Source organism: Gopherus flavomarginatus, chromosome 5, assembly GCF_025201925.1.
Source record: "Gopherus flavomarginatus isolate rGopFla2 chromosome 5, rGopFla2.mat.asm, whole genome shotgun sequence".
In the NCBI taxonomy this organism is placed as follows: Eukaryota; Metazoa; Chordata; order Testudines; family Testudinidae; genus Gopherus; species Gopherus flavomarginatus.
The window spans coordinates 30,984,119-31,011,333 of NC_066621.1; the positions used below are offsets into that span (position 1 = coordinate 30,984,119).

The window sequence follows — 27,215 nt, forward strand, 5'->3', positions numbered from 1 at the left end:
ACAACATCCTTTTCAAATGAGGATACCAGAACTGGAGGCAGTATAAAGGTTGTATAAAGGTAAAATTAAATAGGTTGCAGAGGAGTTTTTTTTAATTTCGGCTTTTGTTGCTAAAAATTTTGTCTCTCTGCGGTGAGAAAAAACACTCCCCGAATGCCAAAATTTGAGCCATGAAAAGCGGCAGTGTGAACAGCGCATCATAGGTGGAGCTGTGCTCCCGGTGACAAAGCTCCTGCCCCTCATTGGAGGTAGTTTGGCTTTGTTGCCGGGGAAGCTCTCTCTCAGCGATAAGGACGGCCACACAGCTCACCTTACAATGGCATGGTTAGAGTGGCACAGCTGTACCATGGTAAGGTGCATGGTGTAGACACAGCCTCAGAGCTGGGGAAAGCCGACAGGCGCTGAGGAGCACAAGGTTCAGACAGAGACATCCATTAGGAGAGGAACTATTCACAGGGATTCTCTATAGCCTAGTAAGGTGGAGAGGATGGAAGATGATAATGTACAGGTAGGTTCTGATGAGAAACAGTGAAATGAAAGAGTCTCCCTCAATTACATCATGTAATAGCAGACAGCTAAAATGGGACACATTTTAGAAGTGCTTAAATACAAACGCTAAACGTCTAAGTACTAAGACGGGTGAATTTGAGTGCCTGGTATTGAGTGACGATATTGATAGAATAGGCATCACAGAAACCCTTGCATCCCCTCCTGCACCCACATGGGGAGACTGACCTGTGTGCATGGAGCAGCTGGCATTGCTGCCCCCCACTCCTCCCTGGAACGCTGCTCATCTGGGCACCCCTAGGGGCTGTGGGATGTGGGGGCAAGAAGTGAGATCATCCGAGCTCCCTGCATCCAGGTCACTTTCCTCAGCCGGGCTGCATAGCGGGAGGGCAGAGAGCAGCAGCTTCTGATGCTCCCCTCACAGCACAGCCCAAGTGGGAAAAGTGACCAGGACGCATGGAGCACATAGGGTTGCTACTTACTCCCCTCAAACCTCTATGGACCCATGGAGGAGCATTGGGGCAGGGGAGAGCAGTGAGCACCTTTGCACTGCCACACGGTGCCCTTTGACCCCTGGAGCCCTGGTCGGCTATCGGGGGAAACCACCCCTAAGGCCGGCCAGGCTCCCCAGAACGAGCAGCAGAAAACACAGAGACTGGCCACACACTGAGCAGTCGTAGCCTGAGCGGCTCGTAATGGAGGCTCAGGGGGGAGGGGTGTCATAACATTTTTTCCCAGATTTGGACTTTAGCGTCCAAAATATGGGTGTTAGCATGAAAACCTCCAAGCTTAGTTACCAGCTTGGACCTGGTAAAGCTGCCACCAGCCAGGGATTTATACAGTGCCTGGCTCACTGTGGTCTCCCCAAAACCTTCCCCGGGGGACCCCCAGACTCAGATGCCTTGAGTCTCACAACAAAGGGGAATAAACCATTTCCCTTCCCCCTCCTCCCCTCCAGGTGTTCCCTCCCTGGGTTCCTGGAGAGATATACAGAAGCAAGCTCCGTGAATCTAAACAGAGGAACTCCCTCCTCCCTGTTTCCAGTCCTGGAAATAGAAGTACCAAGATAGCTATTCTCTCTTCCCCCTTACCCAGAGGGTATGCAAAGTCAGGCTAGTAAATCTAACACAACGAGATTTTCTCCCTGACTTCTTCCTCCCACCAATTCCCTGGTGAGCTGCAGACTCAATTCCCTGGAGTCCCCACTAAAGAAAAAATCCAACAGTTCTTAAAAAGAAAGCTTTATATAAAAAGAAAGATAAGGACATAAAAATGGTCTCTCTGTATTAAGGTGACAAATACAGGGTTATTTGCTTAAAAGAAAAAAATGAATAAACAGCCATATCCAAAAAGAATACAATTTAAACATTCCAGCAACTACACTCATGTAAATACAAAAAAAACCAATATAAACTTATTGTCTTCTTATCTTTGTACTTACAACTTGGAAACAGAAGATTAGAAAGGCAGGAGATCGAAAAATCACTCTCATAGCCGAGACGCCACAGACACAAGACAAAGAACAAAGAACTCACACACAAACTTCCCTCCACCCAGATTTGAAAAAGTCTTGTTTCCTGATTGGTCCTCTGGTCAGGTGTTTTAGGTTACTGGTGTTACCCCTTTATAGGTAAAAGAACATTAACCCTTAGCTCTCTGTTTATGACAAGGGGGCTGAGCCTCCCCAAACCTTGCACTGCCAAGGGGACAGTGGGGCCCATGATCAGGGGCCCTGGCCAAGTTAGGTCCCCCTGGAAAAGTCTCCCCTATGTCAGCCCCAGGGCTGGAGGAGCTCCCACTCCCTGCTACAGCCCGGGGGCTGCAGCAGGGACACAGAGTTTCTCTGGTCTCAGGGTCACAGCGGGGCAGGGGTAAAGGAGTGATAGGGTGGGGCTGGTGGGGGAAGGGGTGGAACAGAAGTGACAGTGGATGGGGCCATGGGTGGAAGGGGGTAGAGCCACAGACAGAAACTAGGGGCATGGTTCTGGTGCTGGGGCCCCCACACTTGTTCTCCCTTTCCCGGGGGTTTGGCATCACTAGCCCCGGCTTAGCGAGAAGGGTTCAGTGGTCCCCATAATGTGGAGTGCGACTCCTAGGGGGACACAGAGGAACATTCATGGGGGCACCTCAGGACCTGAGCCAGCCCACATAGAGGGCAGGGAGGGAGCACCACTCTGCCACAGCTCTTCCCCAACCCCACCCTCAGCCTGAGACTCTGGCTCCCAGCCCGGCGTCGACCCCTTTACCCCTGTCTGCACTCCTCTCCCCAGCAAGCAACAGCCCCACTCCTCCCAGCCCCGGTTCTTGACCGTGGCTTCCGAGGGGCCACAGCCATGGCTAAGAGGGCACAATGTGAAATGTTTGGGGACCACTGGTTTAGGGTGACGTCCTCAATCACTTCTCTGCAGTCCAATAAAAGCTATTCCTCACTCACCTACCCCTCCATCAGGACGGACTAGGTATGTTCTGCTGCCCTTCACTCATACAGGAAGGAGAATAACATTTCATTCCACTCAATCCTAAAGTGATTTGTAACCCAAGACCATCCCAAACTGGTCATTTTGGGGAAGCGGCCCCATCATGCTGCATAGCTAGGCAGAGTAGGTGTGTCTATGCAAACACGGTCTGTTCCTGAAGTCTTTCGCCAGCTCCTCACAAAGTGAGAGAGGGGAGCTCATTCAGACCCTGCTTACGCTTAGTATTTAAAAACTCCTTAGTGTCCCTATCTCTGCCGGCCTTAGATTTCTCCTCCTGTTCGTTTTTTGACAGCTCAGATGAGGTGACCGAGCGGTTAAGGTGATGGACTACTACCCCATTATGCTCTGCCTGCGTGGGTTCAAATCCCATTTTCATCAGACGCATTTAGTCTTCACCCTCCTTTATAGACAACCATCTCCCCCTTTGGTACAATAATAGATCAAACAATGTTGCTTGTGTTACCCAAAATTGGGTCAGTTAGTAAGCTTAGAGAGAACTAATAATGCCCCTCCCCCCCAGAGTTTGGCAGAAAGCAGCACGTTTATTAGCTTGATAGCTAAGCTCAAAAGAAGGGATGGGGGAGGGTGTCACACTCATACTCACGCTCCCAGGACAGGCCTGGCAGTGGAGATGTCAGGATCCTTTAAGGTAAGTGTCCCACAGCGCAGCGATGGACGGTGCGATGAAGATCAGTCTCCCTGAGGTGCAAGAGAATGTAACACAGCGAACCACTGGAAGGCCCGGGTGAAGGGCATTCACTGGAGGTACAAAGGAGAGTGGGAAAGCCACTTCACAGGCATTCAAAGAGGGAAAGGACACAAGCTGGGGGAGTTTAACAGACCTTTTGAGCATACAGGTTATACAGAGCATACAGATCACTGCTGCTCCTACAACATGATAAGTTCTCAAGCAGCATGTTTCTTACTTTGCCCATCTGTCAATTTTGATGATTATTGATGGAAATATTTTGCCATTGGGTTGTGTGTTTAAACAGAAATTGACATTTACCAACAAATACACAATTCTTCCAAGTCTGCCTAGTCTGCAGTTGATGGGTTTAGAGGGACACATTCACTCTTCCAGGTCCCCATTCCAGGCCTGTGCTCTCCAGGTTGTCAACTTCCCGCACTGCTGGGATCCTTCCCTCATCTCCCCCCAAACCACTGCCCCACCCCCACTTCTGGGGTCCCCTCCCTACACTGTCTAACTCCACTGCTGGCAGGATCCTTTCCTGTTCCTTTCATTTCCTGCCTCCACTCTGGGCAAAAGCTCTGCACTCTTCCCACACCAGAAGTTGAACCCAGGCCACCTGGGTGAGAACCAGGAATCCTGACCACTAGCCCATATGGACTATTGTTGCATCTGACGAAGTGGGTATTCACCCACGACAACTCATGCTCCAATACGTCTGTTAGTCTAGAAGGTGCCACCGGATTCTTGGCTGCTATTGTTACTACAACTCAGGCCTTGGCTACACTGGAGAGTTACAGTGCAGGTGGTGGCTTCGCAGCGCTGTAACTTACTCCCAGTCCACACTGGCAAGGCACATACAACACTGTATCTCCCTGGCTACAGTGCTGCATGTGCTCCACCTCGACGAGAGGAATAAAGAGAACAGAGCTGGTGATGCAGCGCTGGGGTGCCAGTGTAAACAGTGATTAATCTTACTACGCTGTCACTGACCTCCGGAACCTTCCCATAATGCTTTTAAGTAGAGATAACGCTCTTTGTTTTGGTGTGATGCCTCTGTTTGTTTTGTTGTGAGCTCAAGGCTCCCGGAGCTGCTTATCTAAAAACCAAACACAGTTACTGTTTGCAGTGAATGAACAGAGGCAGGGGGATCCCTTTGGAACACCCACAGCTGGTGTTTGCTTGAGGAGAGAAGCAGCCGGGTGAGCACGGGGGTGGGGGTCTGTTTTGGATCAGAGGCTTATCTGGTCTGTGAGGAAAAAAACAAAGGCGGCTATTTGCATTTAGTGAATGAGAGAGGGGTGGGGGAGGAGGCTTGAACTTGCCAGGCAGGGAGCTGACACAGTGTCAGCTCCAAAAATCCACTCGCTCTGTCTCCCCCACGCTCCGTGTCACACTCCACCCCACCCTCCTCTTTTGAAAAGCACATTGCAGCCACTTGAATGCTGGGATAGCTGCCCATAATACACCAGTCCCAACAGCGCTGCAAATGTGGCCATGACAGAGTGCTGGTAGCTGTCAGTGTGTCCACACTGCAGCGCTTTCCCTAAACAGCTGTAGGACGACAGCTTTAACTCCCAGCGCTGGACAGCTGCAAGTGTAGCCAAACCCTCTCTAAGCCGACCCCTTATGAGAACAGCAGGGACTAGCATGACTAGATGTCCCGATTTTTGTGTCTTTTTCTTATATAGGTGCCTATTAACCCCACCCCATCCCAATTTTTCACATTTGCTGTCGGATCACCCTAGCAGGGGTTGCACACAGGGCTGCATTAACTTTCAGGTGCTGAGGTTTCCCTCTCTCCATTCCCAGAGCCTGTGATCAGGAAACAGACATCAGGGCTCCCAGGTGCTGCACAGACCATGACTGAGATCAGACCCCATATTATGCAAGGTGCTGTACAAACCCTGGGCAACACTGAGACACCCAGGAGGTTCCCCTCAATTTCCCTGAGACTCTGCTGCCCAACTTCTTCTGAATCCCTCTGGCTCACACCCCCGCCCACAAAAAACCCACCTTTCCAAACTGTCCTTCTTTCCTTGCCCCCTGATTCTGGTTTCACACCCTGGGACCATCTTCTTTCTTTGTCTCTCCCCCTCCAGGTGAAGCAGAGATGGAGGCAACTTCAGCCTTTGGAGTCAGCCTCAGCGAGCACTGCAGCCGGCCCCGGGGGAGGGCGGGTGTTTGCAGACACAGAAGGGAGCAGGGGGTGCTGGGAAGAAGGCAGCAGGAGAACAAAGCTCAGAGACCCAACATGGGGAAATTCCAGGGGGCGGGGCTCTGACACATCCCAGGTGCGGGCAGCTCCTGCGGGCGGGGCTCTGGCACAGCCCATGGGCAGGGCAGCTCCTCGGGACGGGGCTCCAGCACAGAGCAGGGGCGGGGCAGCTCCTGGGGGCGGGGATCCAGCACAGAGCGGGGGTGGAGCAGCTCCTCGGGACGGGGCTCCAGCACAGAGCAGGGGCGGGGCAGCTCCTGGGGGCGGGGATCCAGCACAGAGCTTGGGCGGAGCAGCTCCTGGGGCTGGGCTCTGGTACAGCCCATGGGCAGGGCAGCTACTGGGGGCGTGGCTATAGCACAGAGCGGGGGCGGAGCAGCTCTGGGGGCGGGGCTCTGGCACAGCCCAGGGGCAGGGCAGCTGCTGTGGTCGGGGCTCTGGCTCAGCTCAGGGGCGGGGCAGCTCCTGGGGGCGGGGCTCTGGCATATTGTGACGTGGGGCCCAGGCTGAACAGCTGCTTCCTGGTTCTCCACGTGCTGCCAGCAGCGCTGGAGCTGCCCGAGGAGGAGCGGAGCCGCTGTTCTCAGCTGCAGCCAGGATCTGCCCCCAGCCCCACTGGGATCCAGGTGGGGACAGAGACTGGGGCCCGGGGGTTCCCCTTGGTGTGGCTGGCGGGGGCGGGAGGGGAGAAGCCGGAGCTGCAGGCGGGGGAAGAGCGGTGGGATATTGTGACCCGGAGCCCCCGGGGAATGAGAGGCGCTGGGGGGAAGGAAAGTGACTCTGCCCAAGGGAGCCTGGGAGAAGCCTTGAAGGCGCCTCTGCCCCAGTGGAGCTGCAGGAGGATCCGCCCGCCCGCCCCGCTGGGATGGGGGGACCGGGGCCCGGCCATCTTGTAGGGGGAGGGGCGGACCCCGGGAGAGGCGGAGGGGCGGGCGGTGTATTAAATCCCTCCCCACAGCAATGTGCTACTCCCGAACACTGCGCATACCCAGTAACAGCCGCTGAAGCCGCTGCCCTTCCTCCTGCCCGGACCAGCCGTAACGTTCCGCCGGGCGCTGGGGGCGGGGCTGGAGCGGGGCGGGGGAGTAACAGGGAGCGTGGGGGGGGCGGGCGCAGAGCAGGAAATTGATGGGCAGGGGGGGTCAGGCAGCTGGAGGCAGGGTTCGTGGGGGGTTAAAGGGCACAATCCGGACTGGGGGGAGGAGCAGGAGTTGAGCTCAGGGGGAGGCGCTGGCAGAGCCCCCCCCTTTGGTGTGAGGGTGGAGGTGTCGAGGGGGGAGGAGAAGCCGGAGTTGCGGGGGGGGGAGGTCACTGGGGTGGGGGGGTAGATCTGTCTCTGTGCAGCCAGGACATTCCCGGGGTGGGAGGGAGGTGAGTTAACTGGATCCTGTCCTGTTTTTGCCACTTCCTCCCACACACACATTCTCTCAAGATTTCCCCTTTTCTCTCTCATTATCACACGTGGCTATAAAATCCAGGGAGATTCTCCTCCCCTCCCCAATGATCAGCTCTCTAATTGCCTCTGATTTTCCCTTTTCTCTCCATGCTTCTCAAATGTCAATTTAAAATCTCTCCGATGGGGGGGTGGATTTTCCCACCCATTTTATCTGCAGCGATTTGTCCTTGTTTGGGTGGGAAATTGTTGCCTTGGTTCATTCCCCAGAACATGGTTCCCACTGGAGTGGGATGGGATGAGGTTCCCGTTCTCTGCCAGGGCAGGGAAGGGAAGGGAGGAGCACATCCCCCATGGAGACTGCCCAGACCCCATTTCCCAATTCCCCTGCGGCCCCTTTCCATTGTCCAGGGAGCATTCCAGCTCCCCCCCGCCCTTAAATCAGCTCCTCAAAGGGCTCTGAGCTGCTCACGTGAATGGTTGCCCCGTGGCCGGGGGGGACCATCACATTCTGTTTATGTATTGGACAGTCATATAAAATCCAGTTCAACAGTCCCCCTTTTCCACTAGTTATTTAATAGCAACATCAAATCCCCTCCGATCTTGGTGGTTTTCTCTCATGTTATCAAATGTCGTTTGTGACAGGGTTCTCTCTGCGTGTCTCAAAGATTGATATAAAATACCCCAAACATTTGCCCCACTTCTCTCTAGTTGTTTTATTTCTAATTGAATATGATGGGTTGTTTCCGAATTTGCTAAGATGCAGCCGCCTCTGGGGTGGATCCATGGTGGCCATTATTTGCTAGTGACAGCCCGTGGATCTTTCTTGCCCTACAGGCCTTCCATTCTCCTGTTAAAGAAGCACTCCCCAGGCTCCCTCTGCCTGTGTGACTGGCCAGCAGGAGGTGGTGGTAACTTTCTAGCCACTTCTCACACTCTGTGAGGTAACACTTGCAGGGGCAGGGAAGGTGTCTGTGTGGGGAGATTGCAGCTGAAGGGGCATTGTGGTAGGGGGAGGCCTCTGGGTGGCTGGGCAGGGGGTACCCTAGTCACGTTGGTGGGTTGTGGAGGTTTGGGGTTTTCGGGGGTAGTGGTTCTGATGTGCCCATCCCTGAGGCTATGGGTCCTGGAGGTGGGTATCGCTGGGGGCCTGGTGGCTGCAGAACAGTGGGGGTGGGTGTCTCTTGGGGAGGCGGGACAGAGGGTTAGAGGGAGCCTGGTTCTGTGCCAGGGGCTCTGTCTGTGCTTCCCCCGCTGGTTCCTGGTTTTGTTGCCATGCCCAGTGCACAGAGCTGGGGGAGGGGATCCCTGGCACTAGGTGAGGGCATGCCAGGGAAGCAGAGTGATGGGTCGCACTGTAAAGCATCAGGGGTCACACTGGGCAGAGGAGGGGGTCCCAGGCAAATGTCAGGGTAGATCGTTCTGGAGGGTGGGGAAGTTCCTAGGCAGGCAGTGAGGGACTGAGTTCCCAGTGGGGGGGGGGGGTCCCTTGAGTTGGTCCCTGGCTGCTGGGGGCTCTTGGTGGGGGGAACCCTTTGGGATTCCCAACCTGGCAATCATGGTGTGGTGGGGGTTCTCTGGCCGGTGGGGCTTTGAGGGGTATCTGGGGTCCCTGGCCAGGGACTCTGGGGGCTGCGTCCCAGGCAATATCTGATGGGATCCTGACTGGGAGTGTCTGGGGCCCCTGGCTGGGGGGTCTGGGCTCTGGGTACTAGGGGGTGTCTGGGGGCTGCTGCTAACCATGATCTTTCTCTCTGGTCAACTTGTAGCAGAGTCCCGGCTCCTAGTCACCAGGTAACCAAGTCCATTCCCCAGTCACGTGCCCTGTCACTGTGATAACTTTCTGTCCACTTAGCAAACACTGTTAGTGTGAAATCACAGAATTTACTTTTCTCCTCTTTTGAAAACTGCAGGAACTTTCGGTTCCGTTTGGAAAATTTTTGCCTCCAGTCCTTGTCCTAGATCTGCGGGGGTGAGGGAGGTGGGAAGGGAGTCAGCACTGCCACACGATGGTCTTTTCCACAGTGTTCTGAACTCATTCTTTCTGAAATCCGGTGTCATTGAGACCGATGTTAATCCAGAGTCACTGTATGGAAAGACAAGGAGTGATTCCAGATGGACAGTGGGTCAAATGAGATCAGCCATTCCCCCTGTGAGGAGGGGCTCCCATTAGCTGCTCTCCCCAGAGAGCTAAAGGAGGGAAGCTGCTCATACACTCTGTCCCTCTCTGCTCAGGATATTGGGGTTCAGCTTCCTGGGTCAGATGCTGCAGCCTCCATTGTGATCTGGGAGACCAGGCTTGGCAGCTGCTGCTCCCCCAGTGGGGCTCTGTGCTGGGAAGTGAGCTTAATTAAAGCTTCTTCTCTGCCCGGCCCAGGGGATGACTTTCTGCAGCTGGTCCTAGCCCCCTAGGGCAGTCCTGGGCCCTGTTACTACTAAATTCTGAGCCAGAGTCTCCAGGTAACTGAAAGACCTCAGGGAATGTCCTAGGGTCTGGCAAGAAAGTGACTCTGCACAAACAACACCACCTCATTTCTCCTCCCATTAGCGGTTGCCAGGAGGAAATCCAGCCATGGGAGAGCAAAGCCCCCAGGAATGGGACTGTCCCAGCCAGAAGGGCAGGGAGAGAGGACAGGGGAAGGAGAGACTGAAAGGGGCAGTGGGAGAAATGAATGTGGGGGAGAGATTTCCAGCTCTCTAGTCCACCCAGACACATGTATTGCTGCATCCTGGGGCAGAAGCACTTTCCAGTGAACAAAACAAGGATCAGACAGAGCAAAAGCCAGTTCCTGACTCCATATTCCCCCTGCTGGGGTGTGGCTGCCGTGGGGTCAGTGTCTGAGGGAATCCCCCACAGTGACTCCTTTGGTTCTGCTCTTTTCTAGCCTTGTGTTCAGAGAAGGGTTGAGGGGAGAGAGAAGGGAGGTTAAAAATGTGTCTGTGGACTTAGCCTGGCAGGAGAGGCCAGGTCTAAATTGTAATAAACAGATTGAGCATTTCCCAGCATGACAGAATCTAGGGTGTCTGTCTGCAGGGAAAGGGCCTGGGGGAATTGTGATGTGAAATTAACTAAAACCGGTTCTGAAACGCCCACAACTGCCTTCTCCCCCAGACAGGCTGCAGAATGTTTTGCTCCAGCTCATCCCAGCCTGGCGTGGGACAGGGAAGAGAAATGGCTGCAGTGGAGTCAGTCCAGGTAGAGATTATCGGGGGGTTGCTGGTGGGTTCCTGCTGGAGGAAAGGGAGAGCAAATACACCAGAGGTGGGAAGGTTTGCAGAGTCTGGTTTGGAGGTTGGAGCGGGGCAGGAAATTCACAGCATGGGGAAAGGAGGAGGCCAGGGTGTGGCAGACCTGCTGGGAGTTATTTACTAAGTGGCCTAGATTCTAGGAACAGACCCAGGAGGTTTGGAGGTGGAAATGCCCTAATTTGTGAAGAGAGAAAATAACCCACCAATATGGAGCTAGTCAAACTGACCAGACTCCTAGTGCTGGAGCCTGACCTCATTAACCATCAGCTGCTGTGAGATATAAAGGGGACACCCATGAGTCAGGCTTATTGGAGCTGCCTCTCCCTTCATATCCCGCTCCTCACAAAGAGGAGGGTGTTGGGCATCCTACCAGCGAGCTCTCCCTGGACCCTGCTAGGGGCTCCATCTCCTGTATCAGTCAGTGGCTAGTAGGGGGGTGATGGATATGCTGGGAGAGATAAGGGGCTCTCTCTTCATCCTCTCACCCTGGCATTTGCTGGATACTCTGAGCCAGGTCAAGGTGGGACTCTCCTGACTATGATCCACCCAGAGTTTCCATTTGATTCACTCTTCTCTGCCACAAATAGTGGGGCTGTGAGTGGGGCAGCAAGTCCTTAGTGTTGGACTCTTACTCTTTCAGGGGCTGGTGACCTTCAAGGAGATGGCTATGTATTTCACCAGGGAAGAGTGGGCTCTGCTGGACCCCACTCAGAGAGCCCTCTACTGGGATGTCATGCAGGAGAACTATGAGACTGTGACCTAGCTGGGTAAGGGTTCCTGTCCTTTCTGTTCTTGGAAGGGGAAATGAAGAGTGAAGGTTCACGCCACCCCCACAATGCCATCTGTACCCTGTCCTGTTTCAGCATCACCCCAATAGGCCAGTGACACACATAATACCAGAGACCCTCCTCTGCTGCAGAACACTTTGGGAACAGAGCACAGGAGCCGTATTACACAGTGTCAAATATCTCCTGTTTGCTCAAGTGAAACTGGGGGTTAGGTCTGGCATAACTGTCCCATACCCCTAATCATTTTTGTTGCCCTTTTCTGAACCTTTTCCAATTCCAATATATCTATTTTTGAGATGGGGTGACATGTGCATGCAGTATTCAAGATGTGGGTATATCATGGATTTATTTGCTGTTTTTACACATAGGATCAATGAGATATTCTGTCATATCTATCACTTTCTTAATTATTTCCTACATTGTTCACTTTTTTTCACTGCTGCTGCACATTGAGTGGATGTTTTCAGAGAACTGTCCACAGTGACTCCAAGATCCATCTCTTGAGTGGAAACAACTAATTTAGACCCCATCATTTTGTATGTATAGTTGGGATTGTGTTTTCCAATGGGCTGCACTATGTACTATCCTGTCATCTAGTACTGCTGAGATCCTGGATTCAGTAATATCCCTGCCCTTCCTGTTCCCTTTCTCCACCGAACCCCGCCAGCCCATGCTTCCTGTTCCCAGCTTCCCCAGGATTCTCGCACTGTCTCTGAACCTCTCTGTCAGCAAGAAGCAGTGCCAGGGACACTTGCCCTCTGTCTGGAGTCTTCGATTTCTGGGACATGGATTTACTTTCTCTGTGTTGTAAGAGGCTCTATCATAATGAGTGTCTGTGATGTTACCCAGAGTACAGTCTGGACTGTTAAACAGCTGTCCCCTCAGTCCTCCAGCATGGAGTGCCTTTTCCACTGTTTTCCCGCGAGAACAGCCCCTCTTGGCCAATTAACACACAGTCTCCAGCATGTAACTCACTCCCAGCTACACAGTATTGAGTGCTGCTAGACAGCCACTCATGAATTACACCTCAGGAGAAAACCAGCAAATTCTCAAGTGCCCAACTTTCCCCCAGAAATGTGCATCTTGCACTGTCCAGCACGCTACTGAACAACCCAAGCTCATATGAAGTCTGTCATTTTATCAGCGGAAAATGACATGCACCAGCTTGTTATCCCAAACAGAGTTTCCAACACACTTCAATCCACACATACTGGTTAGATGAACAATAAACCAAGATTGTTAACTACCAAAAACTAAAACTAGGCCCAGTCCATGAAAGGGCACTCCCAGGAGAGACTGTAAAGGCTGGAACATGAAACACCTTTGTAAACCTGAGACAGCTGCCTTGGGGACAATGACAGGGAGAATCCCCCAAAGTGACTCCTTTGTTTCTGCTCTTCTCTGGCCTCCGATTGTTCCTTCCAATGTGGAGTACTTTGCACTTGTCTCTACTGAATTTGATCCTATTTACTTCAGATCATTTCTCCCGTTTGTCCAGATTATTTTGAATTTTAATCCAATCCTCCAAAGCACTTACAACCCCTCCCAGCTTAATGTTGTCCACAAACTTGATACGTGTAAGAGAGAGACTGTTTCCGGGAGGGTTTCTCCATGTGTCAGAGGGTTACACCCTGGTGGGAGGGGGCTAGCCCTGTACTGGAATAAGGTCACTCTGTGCTTCACAGTGTGCTAGAACCTAGAATGTGCATTAGCAGGGGAAAAGCTGGGGGGAATCGGCTTGGGGAATGGACAAAAGCCTAGTCTGAATTCTCACACCTTGCCCTTTTCACCCCGGCAGGCCAGAGAATAACATCCATGTTTCGCTGCAGATCATCTCGTCCTCCCAGGGGCAAGGAAATGGCTGCAATGGAGCTGGCTCAGGTAAGAGATTATCAGGGTGGCGGGCTCTGCTTGGAGGTTGAGGAGCAGTAAATGCATAAGAGGGTGGGAATTGCTAGAGGTGGTGGGAAGCAGGAAATATCTCGGGTGGAGAAAGGGAGAGGACAGCATGTGACAAACCTGCTGAGACTTGTGTAGTGTAGGGCGTGATGGGTTGTCACCCCCAGGAGGCAGTTTGTGGAGCTTCTGGGAACTGCTGTGTCCTCTAATCCTCACGCTGGGCTGGCCCTTCTCACACTGCTTTGCTGGAGATTTCGCCAGCCTCTCCAGGGCCTGTTATCACCCAACACAACAGCAGGTGGCGCCATGCAGCCAACTAAGCTACCTCAGTGCGTTACCTTAGCCACTCAAGGAAAGATAGAAGACAAGAGCCAATTTCCCACTCCCCAACCTTGCACACTTGCTGTAGTATAAATCCAGAATGATACCATCTTATAGTGCACAGGGATCTCTATAATGCAAGCTCATTAATGTAGTTCCCCTTCCCCTCGATATTGGAGAGATGTGCACAACAAGCTGAGATTTTCCCCAGACACTTCACTCAAAATACGCTGGTTAAGATAAAGCATCAAACAAGTTTATTAACTGCAGAAAGATAGATGAAGTGATTATAAGTGATAACAAACAGATTAAAGCAGATTATTTAGCAAATAACCAAAACTCAGACTAAGCCTAACATACTAGATGGATAGAATTTGAATTAGCAATTTCTCACCCTGACTGATGGTACAAGCAGTCCCCCAAGTTTCCATACACAAGCTAGAAATCTCTTGATCCTGGGAGAAGCACTTCCCCCACATCCGTTTTTGTTTCTCAGGTGTTTCCAGAAGTTCTCTTGTGTGGAGAATGAGGCCAAGAGATGATGTCACACCCCACCTTATGTAACTTTTCCATATGGTGGGAACCTTTTGTTCCAAACTCAGTTCCTAATCCAGTTTGTGGAAAAATAAAGGTACTAAAATGGAGTTTAGTGTCATGTGGTCTGGTCACAGGCCCTGCTGAATCATAGTAGCCATGACTCATAGGCTGGCTGAAACATTCACAGGAAGGCTAAGCTCTTCCACAGTCCATTGTCTTTGTTGAGCCATCAGCACTGTCTGGCTTCTTCAGTGTTGTACCTGAAAGGCTCATTGTGGGTGTTACCCAGAGTAAGCACATTTGAAATACAGATACAGAGTCAATATCCATAACTTCAGATACGAACATGATATGTGCACACAAATAGGATAATCATATTCAGCAAATCAGAACTTTTCCAGTGACACCACACATGATGCATCTTCTACAAAATAGATCATAATTATGTCCTAATCATATTATAATCATACCACTATGATGAATATGGAGGTGTAGTGTCAGATAGGTCCTAATTTCAAGGCACAGGAGTTGGGAATGGAACTTCCCCTCTTTGTGGAGCAGGAAATAACCCTCCAGCCAGGGCTGGGACAACTTCCCAGACTCTCAGCGATGGAGCCTGAATCTACTGACATTTCATTAATTACCACCAACTCCAATCTGTGTGGCAACTGTAAACTTTATCAGTGATGATTTTGTACTCTCTTCTAAGTCATGGATAAGAATGTTAAATAGCACAGGGCCAAGAACCAATCCCTGCAGGAACCTGCTAGAAAGAAATCCACTCGATCATGGTTCCCCATTTACTATCAGAGTTTTTAATCTATTTAATGTATGCCGTGTTTATTTTGTATCATTCTAGTTTTTTTTAGTAAAAATATTGTGCTAATCAAGTCATGTCCCTTATGGAAGTTTAGGTATATTACATCAATACTGTTAGCTGCAACCAAACTTTTGATCTCATCCAATAAGGATATCCCGTTAGTTTGATAGGCTCTATTTTCTCTAAACCTTTGTTAATGGGCACTACAATTCTGACCTTCTAACTTCTATTCTTTATGATTGACTTCCCCTTTCTTCCATATATTTTATTTGGAGAGTGCTTGGATTTTTTACCAGGGAGCCACTATCAGGGTCCAGAGACAGCCCCATCTCCTATATTAAGCTCTGGCTAGTAGCTATGTGATAAATGTGAAGACCCTGCTTCTGTCTGTCAGATGGGAGACACAAAGATTCTCTCTACCCTCTGATGCCTCCTGGCTGCTGTAAGCAAGGTGGGGTGGGACTCTGTTAACATGTGCCTCCCGGAGCTTCCATTTCCCTGGTGCTGCTGTTCCGTGAATAGTGGGGTTGTAAGTGGGTCAGCAGGTACTGAGTATTGGACTCCTGCTCTTTCAGGGGCCGGTGACCTTCGAGGAGGTGGCTGTGTATTTCTCCAGGGAAGAGGGGACTCTGCTGGACCCCACTCAGAGAGCCCTCTACAGAGATATCATGCAGGGGAACTATGAGACGATGGTCTTGCTGGGTAAGGATTCCTGTCCCTTCTGTTCTTGGAAGGGGAAATGAAGGGTGAAGGTTCATGCCACCCCCACAATGCCATCTGTACCCTGTCCTGTTTCAGCATCACCCCAATAGGCCAGTAACATACATACTACCAGAGACCCTTCTCTGCTGCAGAACACTTTGGGAACAGAGCACAGGAGCAGCATCACACAATGTCAAATATCTCCTCTTTACTCAAGTAAAACTGGGGTTAGGTCCAGCATAATGAACAGAAGCTTCCTACCCCCAGCCTTCTCTCAAACCCTGAGCCTTCTCTACCCAAACCAGAATGTGCTTGGGGTGTAACAAGCAGGTCGGCTGGAGTCAGAGCTGCCAGTCCAGGGTTACTTATCATACAGACACTCAGTGCGTCCTTGAACGCTGGCTGGGAGTATCCAGACAGGGGAGCTCCAGCAGCAGAACACTGAATCTCACCCAGGATTACAGATGACACAACTCCTCGCTGATCTGGATTGCACCCCAGCATGTGAAAATGGCCTAGGTTGGTAGTGACATTTCTTGAGACATGGAGAGTCTTGCTCCCATATCACCAGGTGTAATAAAAATAACAGGAAAGGCCAAATATGGAAAACTGATTGTTCAGCTTGCTTTTGACGTGCATCATATTTTGCAATATATTCCAAATAAGGAAATTAACGTGCAACGTATGTGTCATTGTTTGTGGTTTTAAGCTGTAAAAGGCTTGTGTGATTTTTAGCTCGGGAACAGTATTCCAATAGCTGTTCGCCCCCTGCGTAGCTTGTAACCAAGAAAAGAGCCTCAGGCTGAGCTGATTCAAATATTAATCCTGTGGTCGTTTTCCACAACAGCCTCAATAGGTCCCTGTGATGGAATGTAAGGCTACATCTAGACTACCCACCGTATCGGCGGGTTAAAATCGATTGCTCGGGGATCGATATATGGCGTCTCATCTAGACGCCATATATCGATCCCCGAGCGCGCTTATATCGATTCCGGAACAACACCAACCCCAACGGAGTTGCTGATTTGACAGGGGGAGCCGCGGACATCGATCCCGCGCGGTGAGGATGGGTGAGTAATCCGATCTTAGATATTCGACTTCAGTTACGTTATTCACGTAGCTGAATTTGCGTATCTAAGATCGATTTCCCCCCGTAGTGTAGACCAGCCCTTAATGTCTTCACACCTTCCCCCTGCAGGAGAATGGCTGTTTGACCAGCTGTTTGCCTTGCTGTCTCTGAGGAACTGGTCTGTGGGTGTTCCCCAGAACTGTAACTTTTTCAGTAATATCATACTGTAAAATCTCACAATTTTACATACAGTGTTACTACACATTTTAACAGGAGGATAATATTCAGTAGGTATGCGTTTTCTAATGATACCTCACAAGCCATACTGGGTACAAATTGATCATAATTTTCTAGAAGAGTGAACACAGGGGTACAGATTGACACAGTGTCTGTGTGTGTGTTCCCAGCAGATATGTGGGTATTTCAATCCTCATAAGCACAATGTTTGGCATCTTCAAGGACCTGGGGAACTGGTCCTGGGAATTCACTAGTTTAGCAAGTGTGAGACTGCATGAAATTGTGAGGACACTTTGGTATTAATAATAAAATAATATAATCTGATAAAATTGCAATGAATCATGCTAGGTATGCCATGTAAAGTGTCAGTGAAATGTTATGATTTGCCAAGTATGATAATTTTGTTTCTATGTTTCTATCACCTTTGTATTGTGAGTTACAGATATGTAAGGTATATCTGTATTTCCAGACTTGTGCAGTTTTTCTGGGTGACACCCCCAGACATATTGGCATCAACATTGCCTAGCATGTTTGATGGCCCATTGAGGGTCATCAGCTGTACAATGAACCTATGGACCAAGGGGATACACCTATTGAGTCAGCAAGACATGCCGGGGTTTGCCTGTGTAATGAAACCTCCAAAGCTTTTCCATGCCATGTGCTGTGAAGCTTGTGTTTGGGACACAGGAAGTACAAGCCACATGGCAAAAGGAATATAAAGCGCAGCTGCATCATCTCCATCTTGTCTTCAATCCCCCTTCCTACCTCTGGAGGCAACTTCTCTACAAACTGAACCCTGGAACAAAGGACTGAATGACCCATCCAAGCTGTGGATGCGTTCCTGACAGACTTTCAAGCCAGCAACTCACCAATACTGCTAAGAACCTGATATATCCATTTTGGAATGTATCTGACTGCTTTTCCATTTAAATTCTTTCTGTCTTTCTTTCTTTTAAACCTTTAGTTTAGATGCTAAAGAATTGTCTGGAAGGATGGAATTTAACTTCATTCTTTCATTTGTTCTTTCTTCTAAACATTTAGTTTAACTGCTAAAGGATTGGCTGGCAGCATGGTATTTTGGATGAGATCCAAACCTGGGTAATGTGGCTACCTTCTACCCACCCACTTCCTGGATCCAATTAGGATCACTCTCCTGCTGCCCTCTGGCCATGCTGTATCACAGTGAGCAGAGTTTTTAAATAACCTCTCACTGTACGGGACCTAGTTGCTGATTAGGAGTCAGACAACTGTCATGCAATAAAGGGGGCCATGTGATTTCTTTTTTCAGAGTCTCGTTAACCAGTGTGTGGGATCAGAAGCACAGTTTGTGACTGGTCGTGAATGCGCTGAGTGCGGGAAAACTTTCAGTCGCAGCTCGCACCTTATTGGGCATCAGAGAATCCACACAGGGGAGAGATCCTAATGAATGCACTGAGTGTGGAAAACTTTCAGTCGCAGCTCACACCCTTATTCGGCATTAGAGAATCCACACACAGGAGGGGTCCTATGGAATGCAGTGAGTGCGGGAAAACCTTCAATCGCAGCCCTCACCTTATTCAGCATCAGAGAATCCACACGAGCAAGAACCCCCGCGAATGCCTTCAGCAGGCCTGCACAACTCGTAAAGCGGTGATGTAGAGAAATCTCTGTATTAACTATCTCTATAAATCTTTATAACGTTGCATTGTGTTATTTGTATTACGTATCTTTCTGTATTAAGTATCTTTATGACATTGCATCCGCATGATGTTATTTTGTAATTCATATGACTTGGCATTGTGCCTCTCTATTTTCATACAACTTTGTATTAGATCCCTATATAGAAAATTGGTAGAAACTTTGTATCAAATGTTATAGCCCCTAAGGATAGTATAGTTAAAGTAAAAGAAAACATGTGCCTTTTGCTAGAAGTAGAATAAGATCTTCCCCCGCACTCTGTATCAATTGCTCTATTGACTGAATGAGGTGTGAATGAGTGAGGCTTGGAAGACACCCACCTCCAGACAGCTACAACAGTTGAAGAGGGAATGGGAGCCAGAGCAAAGGACAATACAACTTGTCAAGTGGGCCCAATAAAGAAGAGCAGACATATTGATGGCCTCAGGGATTAGAAGCAAGCACCTTCTTTAGAAAACACCCTCTTTGAGCAGCATTGGGACAACACCCAGAGAAAAGCAGCACAAAGACCAACGGACAGCAGACCCAGATTTTGAATCTGGTCTAGATTTGCATAAGAGGGAAGCTGCTATAAATGCGAGGTGTCTTGCAGAAAGACCCCGGATCTCGTCACCATCGGACCATCGATTTTGATCGGTAGAAGCCGGGCTCCACCCCTCCCCCATCTAACTCACCTGGCCAGTGCAGTTAAGGGGAGCAACTAGTTGGTAACAACAGCAAGACGGAGTGTGTTTATGTCTGTGTGTGTGCGTGAATGCATGACTGTGATATATATCTCATGTGCATATCATAGAGTATTAATTGATACCTGTATTACTAATAAATGTGGCATTTTGCCTTAATCCCCCTGAAAAGTTCCTGTACAGTACTTTGAGTAAAACAGCGAGGGCCACAATACTCCAAAGAAAACAGCTGAGGACGGAACCCCCCCGGCCCTGCGGAAACACCCCCCACTCAGGACCTCCTGGCCTGGCGGAAACACCCCGCCCAGCCCTGCAGAAACAAACCCTCCTTCCCCAGCGCCGCCCCAACAAAACAGCTGTGGGTCAAAAAGGAAGGTTGGTGGTGGGGAGGTGTTACTTGATGTTAAATCAACCAGGGACTCCCAGCCAAAGAGGTGGCTGGGAGCCCTCAGGGTCAAATTAAAGGGCCTGGGGCTCTGACAACTGGGGGAACCCGGAGCTTTTCAGGGCTGGGGCAGGGATTTAAAGGTCCCAGAGCTCCTGCTGCTGAGGGGAGCCCTGAGCCCTTGAAATCCCAGCCTCACTCCATCCGCTGGAGCTGCCGCCAGGGATTCAAAGGGCTCTGTGCTGCCTGCAGCCACAGGGATCCCTGAGCCCTTTAAATCTCAGCTGCTGCCGGGATTCAAAGGGCTCTGGGCTGCCCGTGGCGGTGGGGAGCCCTGAGACCTTTAAACCTCAGCTGCGGCCGGGAATCTCTGCGAGCAGCCCAGAGCCCTTTGAATCCCGGCCGTGGCTGGCAGGACGGCTTTAGGAAGTGCGGGGCCCAATTTGAACATTTTTGGCGGGGCCCCGCAGGGATGATTGGGGAAAAAAAAGCCTTTCAGTTCTTAACAACCGGTTCCCTATAAAAAGTTCTGCCACAGTATGTATTTTTTGTACCAGTAGGGTTACCATACGTCCGTATTTTCCTCCCGATGGCGATTTAAGAACCAAAAAGCCTGACATGTTTGGGAAAGTACAGATGTATGTTAACCCTACCTAAAAGTTCTTTTTAAAAAGATGGGTCTGAACTAGAAATGAGCTCTGCCACTCCCTTAGGGTGTGCTAGGGTGCACATGTGTGGGTCCCAGCTGCTCCCTGCCCATCTCATTGAAGCAGGTGTGCAGGGTTACTTCCCTCGGAACTGCAGGGCACCAGTGAACATGGGGCTGGCTGGACGGTGGGGGAGGGGGAGGATGCGAGAGGTAGGGTCTGGCTGCAGGCTGGGCAAGGGGTGTGGGGCAGGCTGGAGACAGAGGTGTGGGGTGGGCTGGCTGGCTTCAGGCAGGGCCACAGGGAGGGTGCGGCATGGGTTGGCAGGGCTGGAGACAAAGGAGTGCGGGACTGGCTGGCTTCAGGCAAGCGGGGTGCGGCAGGGGTTGGCTGGAGCCGGGTTGGTGCAGGGCTGAAGGCAAGGCAGGGGGTACGGGGTTGGCTGGAGACAGGGCAGGGGGTGCAGGGCTGGTGTGGGTATGGCAGGCAGTATGGCAGGGGTTGGCTGGAGACAGGGCAGGGGTGCAGGGCTGGTGCGGGCAGGGCAGGCAGTGTGGAAGGGGCTGGCTGGAGACATTGAAGGGGGTGCAGGGCTGGCTGGAGACAGGGGTTGGTGCAGGCTGAAGGCAAGGCAGGGGGTGTGGGGCTGGCTGGAGATGGGCAGGCTGCAGGCAGGAACTGGTGCAAGCAGGGCAGGAGGTGCGGGGCTGGTGCGGGCAGGGGGTGTAGCAGGGGCTGGCCGGGGGCGGGCTGGCTGCAGGCAGGGCAGGGGGTGCAGGTACAGGGGGTACAGCCCATCCTCTATGGTGAGTGCCTCCTCCTCCTCCTCCTCCTCCCCCCTCTCCCACTAGGGTAGCAGCAGCAGCCTGGGGCTTGGGGGCTATTTCAAGGGCCCGGGGCGCCCCTGCTTCCACTGCTCCAGCTCTGTAAATAGCCGCGGGAACCCTGGGGAAGCGGAGGGACTCCAGTGGCTATTTAAAGGGCCGGGGAAGTAGAAGCAATGGGAGTCCTGGACTTTTTAAATAGCCTCCAGAGCCCCGCAGCCATACCCCAGGGCTCCAGCAGCAGGGCTCTAGTGGCAATTTAAAGGGCCTTCGGTTCCAGCCCCTGCTGGGAGCCACAGGCCTTTTAAATTGCCCCCTGGGGAAACTGGGCCACCCTGGTACAGCGCACTGGCTTTTGCTGGTACTGGGGCTTGGGTGCGGGGTCCTCTTAGGAGCGAGGCTGATTCAAGGGAATTGTTTGAATTGGCCTAAAGCCGGCCCTGGTGGATGGGATTTAAAGAGCTCTGAGCTCACCGCCCGACTGCCCAGAGCCCTATAAAATCCTGGCCGCGGCTGAGATTTAAAGAGCTCTGGGCTCCCTGCGGCTGCGGGCAGCTCAGAACCTTTTGGAATCCCAGCCGCGGCTGAACTTTAAAGGGGTTTGGATTCCCCGCGGCTACGGGCAGCCCAGAGCCCTTTGAATTCCCAGCTGCGGGACGCACAGTGAGACTTCACGGGCCGCACGTTGCCCGCGGGCCGTATGTTGTGCAGGCCTGGCATGGCACCTAACCAGTATGTGTGGATTGAAGTGTGTTGGAAACTCTGTTTGGGATAGCAAGCTGGTGCATGTCATTTTCCGCTGATGAAATGACAGACTTCATATGAGCTTGGGTCATTCAGTAGCGTGCTGGACAGTGCAAGATGCACATTTCTGGGGGAAAGTCGGGCACTTGAGAATTTGCTGGTTTTCTCCTGAGGTGTAATTCATGAGTGGCTGTCTAGCAGCACTCAATACTGTGTAGCTGGGAGTGAGTTACATGCTGGAGACTGTGTGTTAATTGGCCAAGAGGGGCTGTTCTCGCGGGAAAACAGTGGAAAAGGCACCCCATGCTGGAGGACTGAGGGGACAGCTATTTAACAGTCCAGATTGTACTCTGGGTAACGTCACAGACACTCATTATGACAGAGCCTCTTACAACACAGAGAAAGTAAATCCATGTCCCAGAAATCGAAGACTCCAGACAGAGGGCAAGTGTCCCTGGCACTGCTTCTTGCTGACAGAGAGGTTCAGAGACAGTGCGAGAATCCTGGGGAAGCTGGGAACAGGAAGCATGGGCTGGCGGGGTTCAGTGGAGAAAGGGAACAGGAAGGGCAGGGATATTACTGAATCCAGTATCTCAGCAGTACTAGATGACAGGATAGCACATAGTGCAGCCCATTGGAAAACACAATCCCAACTATACATACAAAATGATGGGGTCTAAATTAGTTGTTTCCACTCAAGAGATGGATCTTGGAGTCACTGTGGATAGTTCTCTGAAAACATCCACTCAATGTGCAGCAGCAGTGAAAAAAAGTGAACAATGTAGGAAATAATTAAGAAAGTGATAGATATGACAGAATATCTCATAGATCATATTTGTAAAAACAGCAAATAAATCCATGATACACCCACATCTTGAATACTGCATGCACATGTCACCCCATCTCAAAAATAGATATATTGGAATTGGAAAAGGTTCAGAAAAGGGCAACAAAAATGATTAGGGGTATGGGACAGTTATGCCAGACCTAACCCCCAGTTTCACTTGAGCAAACAGGAGATATTTGACACTGTGCAATACGGCTCCTGTGCTCTGTTCCCAAAGTGTTCTGCAGCAGAGGAGGGTCTCTGCTATTATGTGTGTCACTGGCCTATTGGGGTGATGCTGAAACAGGACAGGGTACAGATGGCATTGTGGGGGTGGCGTGAACCTTCACTCTTCATTTCCCCTTCCAAGAACAGAAGGGACAGGAACCCTTACCCAGCGAGGTCACAGTCTCATAGTTCTCCTGCATGACATCCCAGTAGAGGGCTCTCTGAGTGGGGTCCAGCAGAGCCCACTCTTCCCTGGTGAAATACATAGCCATCTCCTTGAAGGTCACCAGCCCCTGAAAGAGTAAGAGTTCAACACTAAGGACTTGCTGCCCCACTCACAGCCCCACTATTTGTGGCAGAGAAGAGTGAATCAAATGGAAGCTCTGGGTGGATCATAGTCAGGAGAGTCCCACCTCGACCTGGCTCAGAGTATCCAGCAAATGCCAGGGTGAGGGGATGAAGAGAGAGCCTCTTATCTCTCCCAGCATATCCATCACCCCCCTACTAGCCACTGACTGATACAGGAGATGGAGCCCCTAGCAGGGTCCAGGGAGAGCTCGCTGGTAGGATGCCCAACACCCTCCTCATTGTGAGGAGCGGGATATGAAGGGAGAGGCAGCTCCAATAAGCCTGACTCATGGGTGTCCCCTTTATATCTCACAGCAGCTGATGGTTAATGAGGTCAGGCTCCAGCACTAGGAGTCTGGTCAGTTTGACTAGCTCCATGTAGGTGGGTTATTTTCTCTCTTCACAAATTAGGGCATTTCCACCTCCAAACCTCCTGGGTCTGTTCCTAGAATCTAGGCCACTTAGTAAATAACTCCCAGCAGGTCTGCCACACCCTGGCCTCCTCCTTTCCCCACGCTGTGAATTTCCTGCCCCGCTCCAACCTCCAAACCAGACTCTGCAAACCTTCCCACCTCTGGTGTATTTGCTCTCCCTTTCCTCCAGCAGGAACCCACCAGCAACCCCCCGATAATCTCTACCTGGACTGACTCCACTGCAGCCATTTCTCTTCCCTGTCCCACGCCAGGCTGGGATGAGCTGGAGCAAAACATTCTGCAGCCTGTCTGGGGGAGAAGGGCAGTTGTGGGCGTTTCACAACCGGTTTTAGTTAATTTCACATCACAATTCCCCCAGGCCCTTTCCCTGCAGACAGACACCCTAGATTCTGTCATGCTGGGAAATGCTCAATCTGTTTATTACAATTTAGACCTGGCCCCTCCTGCCAGGCTAAGTCCACAGACACATTTTTAACCTCCCTTCTCTCTCCCCTCACCCCTTCTCTGAACACAAGGCTAGAAAAGAGCAGAACCAAAGGAGTCACTGTGGGGGATTCCCTCAGACACTGACCCCACGGCAGTCACACCCCAGCAGGGGGAATATGGAGTCAGGAACTGGCTTTTGCTCTGTCTGATCCTTGTTTTGTTCACTGGAAAGTGGTTCTGCCCCAGGATGCAGCAATACATGTGTCTGGGTGGACTAGAGAGCTGGAAATCTCTCCCCCACATTCATTTCTCCCACTGCCCCTTTCAGTCTCTCCTTCCCCTGTCCTCTCTCCCTGCCCCTCTGGCTGGGACAGTCCCATTCCTGGGGGCTTTGCTCTCCCATGACTGGATTTCCTCCTGGCAACCGCTAATGGGAGGAGAAATGAGGTGGTGTTGTTTGTGCAGAGTCACTTTCTTGCCAGACCCTAGGACATTCCCTGAGGTCTTTCAGTTACCTGGAGACTCTGGCTCAGAATTTAGTAGTAACAGGGCCCAGGACTGCCCTAGGGGGCTAGGACCAGCTGCAGAAAGTCATCCCCTGGGCCGGGCAGAGAAGAAGCTTTAATTAAGGTCACTTCCCAGCACAGAGCCCCACTGGGGGAGCAGCAGCTGCCAAGCCTGGTCTCCCAGATCACAATGGAGGCTGCAGCATCTGACCCAGGAAGCTGAACCCCAATATCCTGAGCAGAGAGGGACAGAGTGTATGAGCAGCTTCCCTCCTTTAGCTCTCTGGGGAGAGCAGCTAATGGGAGCCCCTCCTCACAGGGAGAATGACTGATCTCATTTGACCCACTGTCCATCTGGAATCACTCCTTGTCTTTCCATACAGTGACTCTGGATTAACAACGGTCTCAATGACACCGGATTTCAGAAAGAATGAGTTCAGAACGCTGTGGAAAAGACCATCGTGTGGCAGTGCTGACTCCCTTCCCACCTCCCTCACCCCCGCAGATCTAGGACAAGGACTGGGGGCAAAAATTTTCCAAACGGAACCGAAAGTTCCTGCAGTTTTCAAAAGAGGAGAAAAGTAAATTCTGTGATTTCACACTAACAGTGTTTGCTAAGTGGACAGAAAGTTATCACAGTGACAGGGCACGTGACTGGGGAATGGACTTGGTGACCTGGTGACTAGGAGCCAGCCAGAGGGGCAGGGAGAGAGGACAGGGGAAGGAGAGACTGAAAGGGGCAGTGGGAGAAATGAATGTGGGGGAGAGATTTCCAGCTCTCTAGTCCACCCAGACACATGTATTGCTGCATCCTGGGGCAGAACCACTTTCCAGTGAACAAAACAAGGATCAGACAGAGCAAAAGCCAGTTCCTGACTCCATATTCCCCCTGCTGGGGTGTGACTGCGGTGGGGTCAGTGTCTGAGGGAATCCCCCACAGTGACTCCTTTGGTTCTGCTCTTTTCTAGCCTTGTGTTCAGAGAAGGGGTGAGGGGAGAGAGAAGGGAGGTTAAAAATGTGTCTGTGGACTTAGCCTGGCAGGAGGGGCCAGGTACAAGTTGACCAGAGAGAAGGATCATGGTTAGCAGCAGCCCCCAGGCAACCCCTAGTACCCAGAGCCCAGACCCCCCAGCCAGGGGCCCCAGACACCCCCCAGCCAGGATCCCATCAGATATTTCCTGGGACGCAGCCCCCAGAGTCCCTGGCCAGGGACCCCAGATACCCCTCAAAGCCTCACCGGCCAGAGAACCCCCGCCACACCATGATTGCCAGGTTGGGAATCCCAAAGAGTTCCCCCCACCAAGAGCCCCCAGCAGCCAGGGACCCCCTCAAGGGATCCCCCCCACTGGGAATTCAGTCCCTCACTGCCTACCTAGGAACTTCCCCACCCTCCAGAACGATCTACCCTGACATTTGCCTGGGACCCCCTCCTCTGCCCAGTGTGACCCCCTGATGCTTTACAGTGCGACCCATCACTCTGCTTCCCTGGCATGCCCTCACTTAGGGCATTTGGAGGATCTTTGCTGCCCTAGCTCCAATTTCACGGCTTGGGCCACTGGAGCTGGGGTCATGGCTCCCACGGGTTGGGCCCCTGGAACTGGGGGTAGGGCTCCCACGGGTTGGGCCCCTGGAAATGGGGTCAGGGCCCGCACGGGTTGGGCCCCTGGAGCTGGGGTCAGGGCCCCCACGGGTGGGGCCACTGGAGCTGGGGTCAGGGCCTGCAAGGGTGGGGCCCCTGGAGCTGCGGTTAGGGCCAGCACGGTTGGGGCCCCTGGAGCTGGTCCACACGGGTTGGGCCCTGGAGCTGGGGTCTGGGCCCCCACGAGTTGGGCGCCTGGAGCTGGGGTCAGGGTCCCAAGGGTGAGGCCCCTGGAGCTGGGGTCAGGGACCTAGGGGTTGGGCCTTTGAGGCTGGGATCAGGGCCCCCACGATTTCGGCCCCTGGAGCTAGGGTCAGAGTCCGCACGGGCTGAGCCCCTGGAGCTGGGGTCAGGGCACCCACGGGTTTGGCCCCTGGAGCTCGGGTCAGGGCCCCCACGGATTCGGACCCTGGAGCTGCGGTAAGGGCCCGCACGGGTTGGGCCCCGGGAGCTCGAGTGAGGGTCTAAACAGGTTGGGCCCCTGGAGCTGGGGTCAGGCCCCGCACAGGTTGGGCCCCTGGAGCTGGGGTCAGGGCCCCCACGGGGTTGGGCCCCCGGAGTTGGGGTCAGGGGATGCACGGGTTGGGGCCCTGGAGCTAGAGTCATCGTACGAACGGGTTGGGCCACTGGAGATGAGGTCAGGGCCCCCACGGGTTAGGCCCCATAGAACTGGGGTCAGAGCCTCCACGAGTTGGGCCCCTGGAGCAGGAGTCAGGCCCCGCACAGGTGGGGCCCCTGGAGCTGGGGTCAGGGCCAACACGGTTGGGGCCCCAGGAGCTCGGGTCAGGGCCCTCATGGGTTGGGTCCCTGGAGCTGGGGTCAGTGCGCCCACGGATGGGGCCCCGGATTTGGGGTCAGGGCCCCCACGGGTTGGACCCTTGAGGCTGGGGTCCGGGCCCCCACGAGTTCAGCCCCTGGAGCTGGGGTCAGGGTCCGCACG

General features: G+C 52.2%; 1 protein-coding gene across 1 annotated transcript in view; it reads left to right on the forward strand.

The window, feature by feature from the left end:
- The first annotated feature begins 8,130 nt into the window (after nt 1-8,130).
- The window catches only part of LOC127052622 (zinc finger protein 560-like), a 521,510-nt gene continuing 502,425 nt past the window's right edge, over nt 8,131-27,215 (forward strand). The window contains exons 1-2 of the transcript XR_007774775.1: nt 8,131-8,230; nt 10,399-10,626. The gene's annotated coding sequence lies outside the window, so the exon portion shown is untranslated. Of the gene's footprint in view, nt 8,231-10,398 lie in introns of the transcript that reaches the window.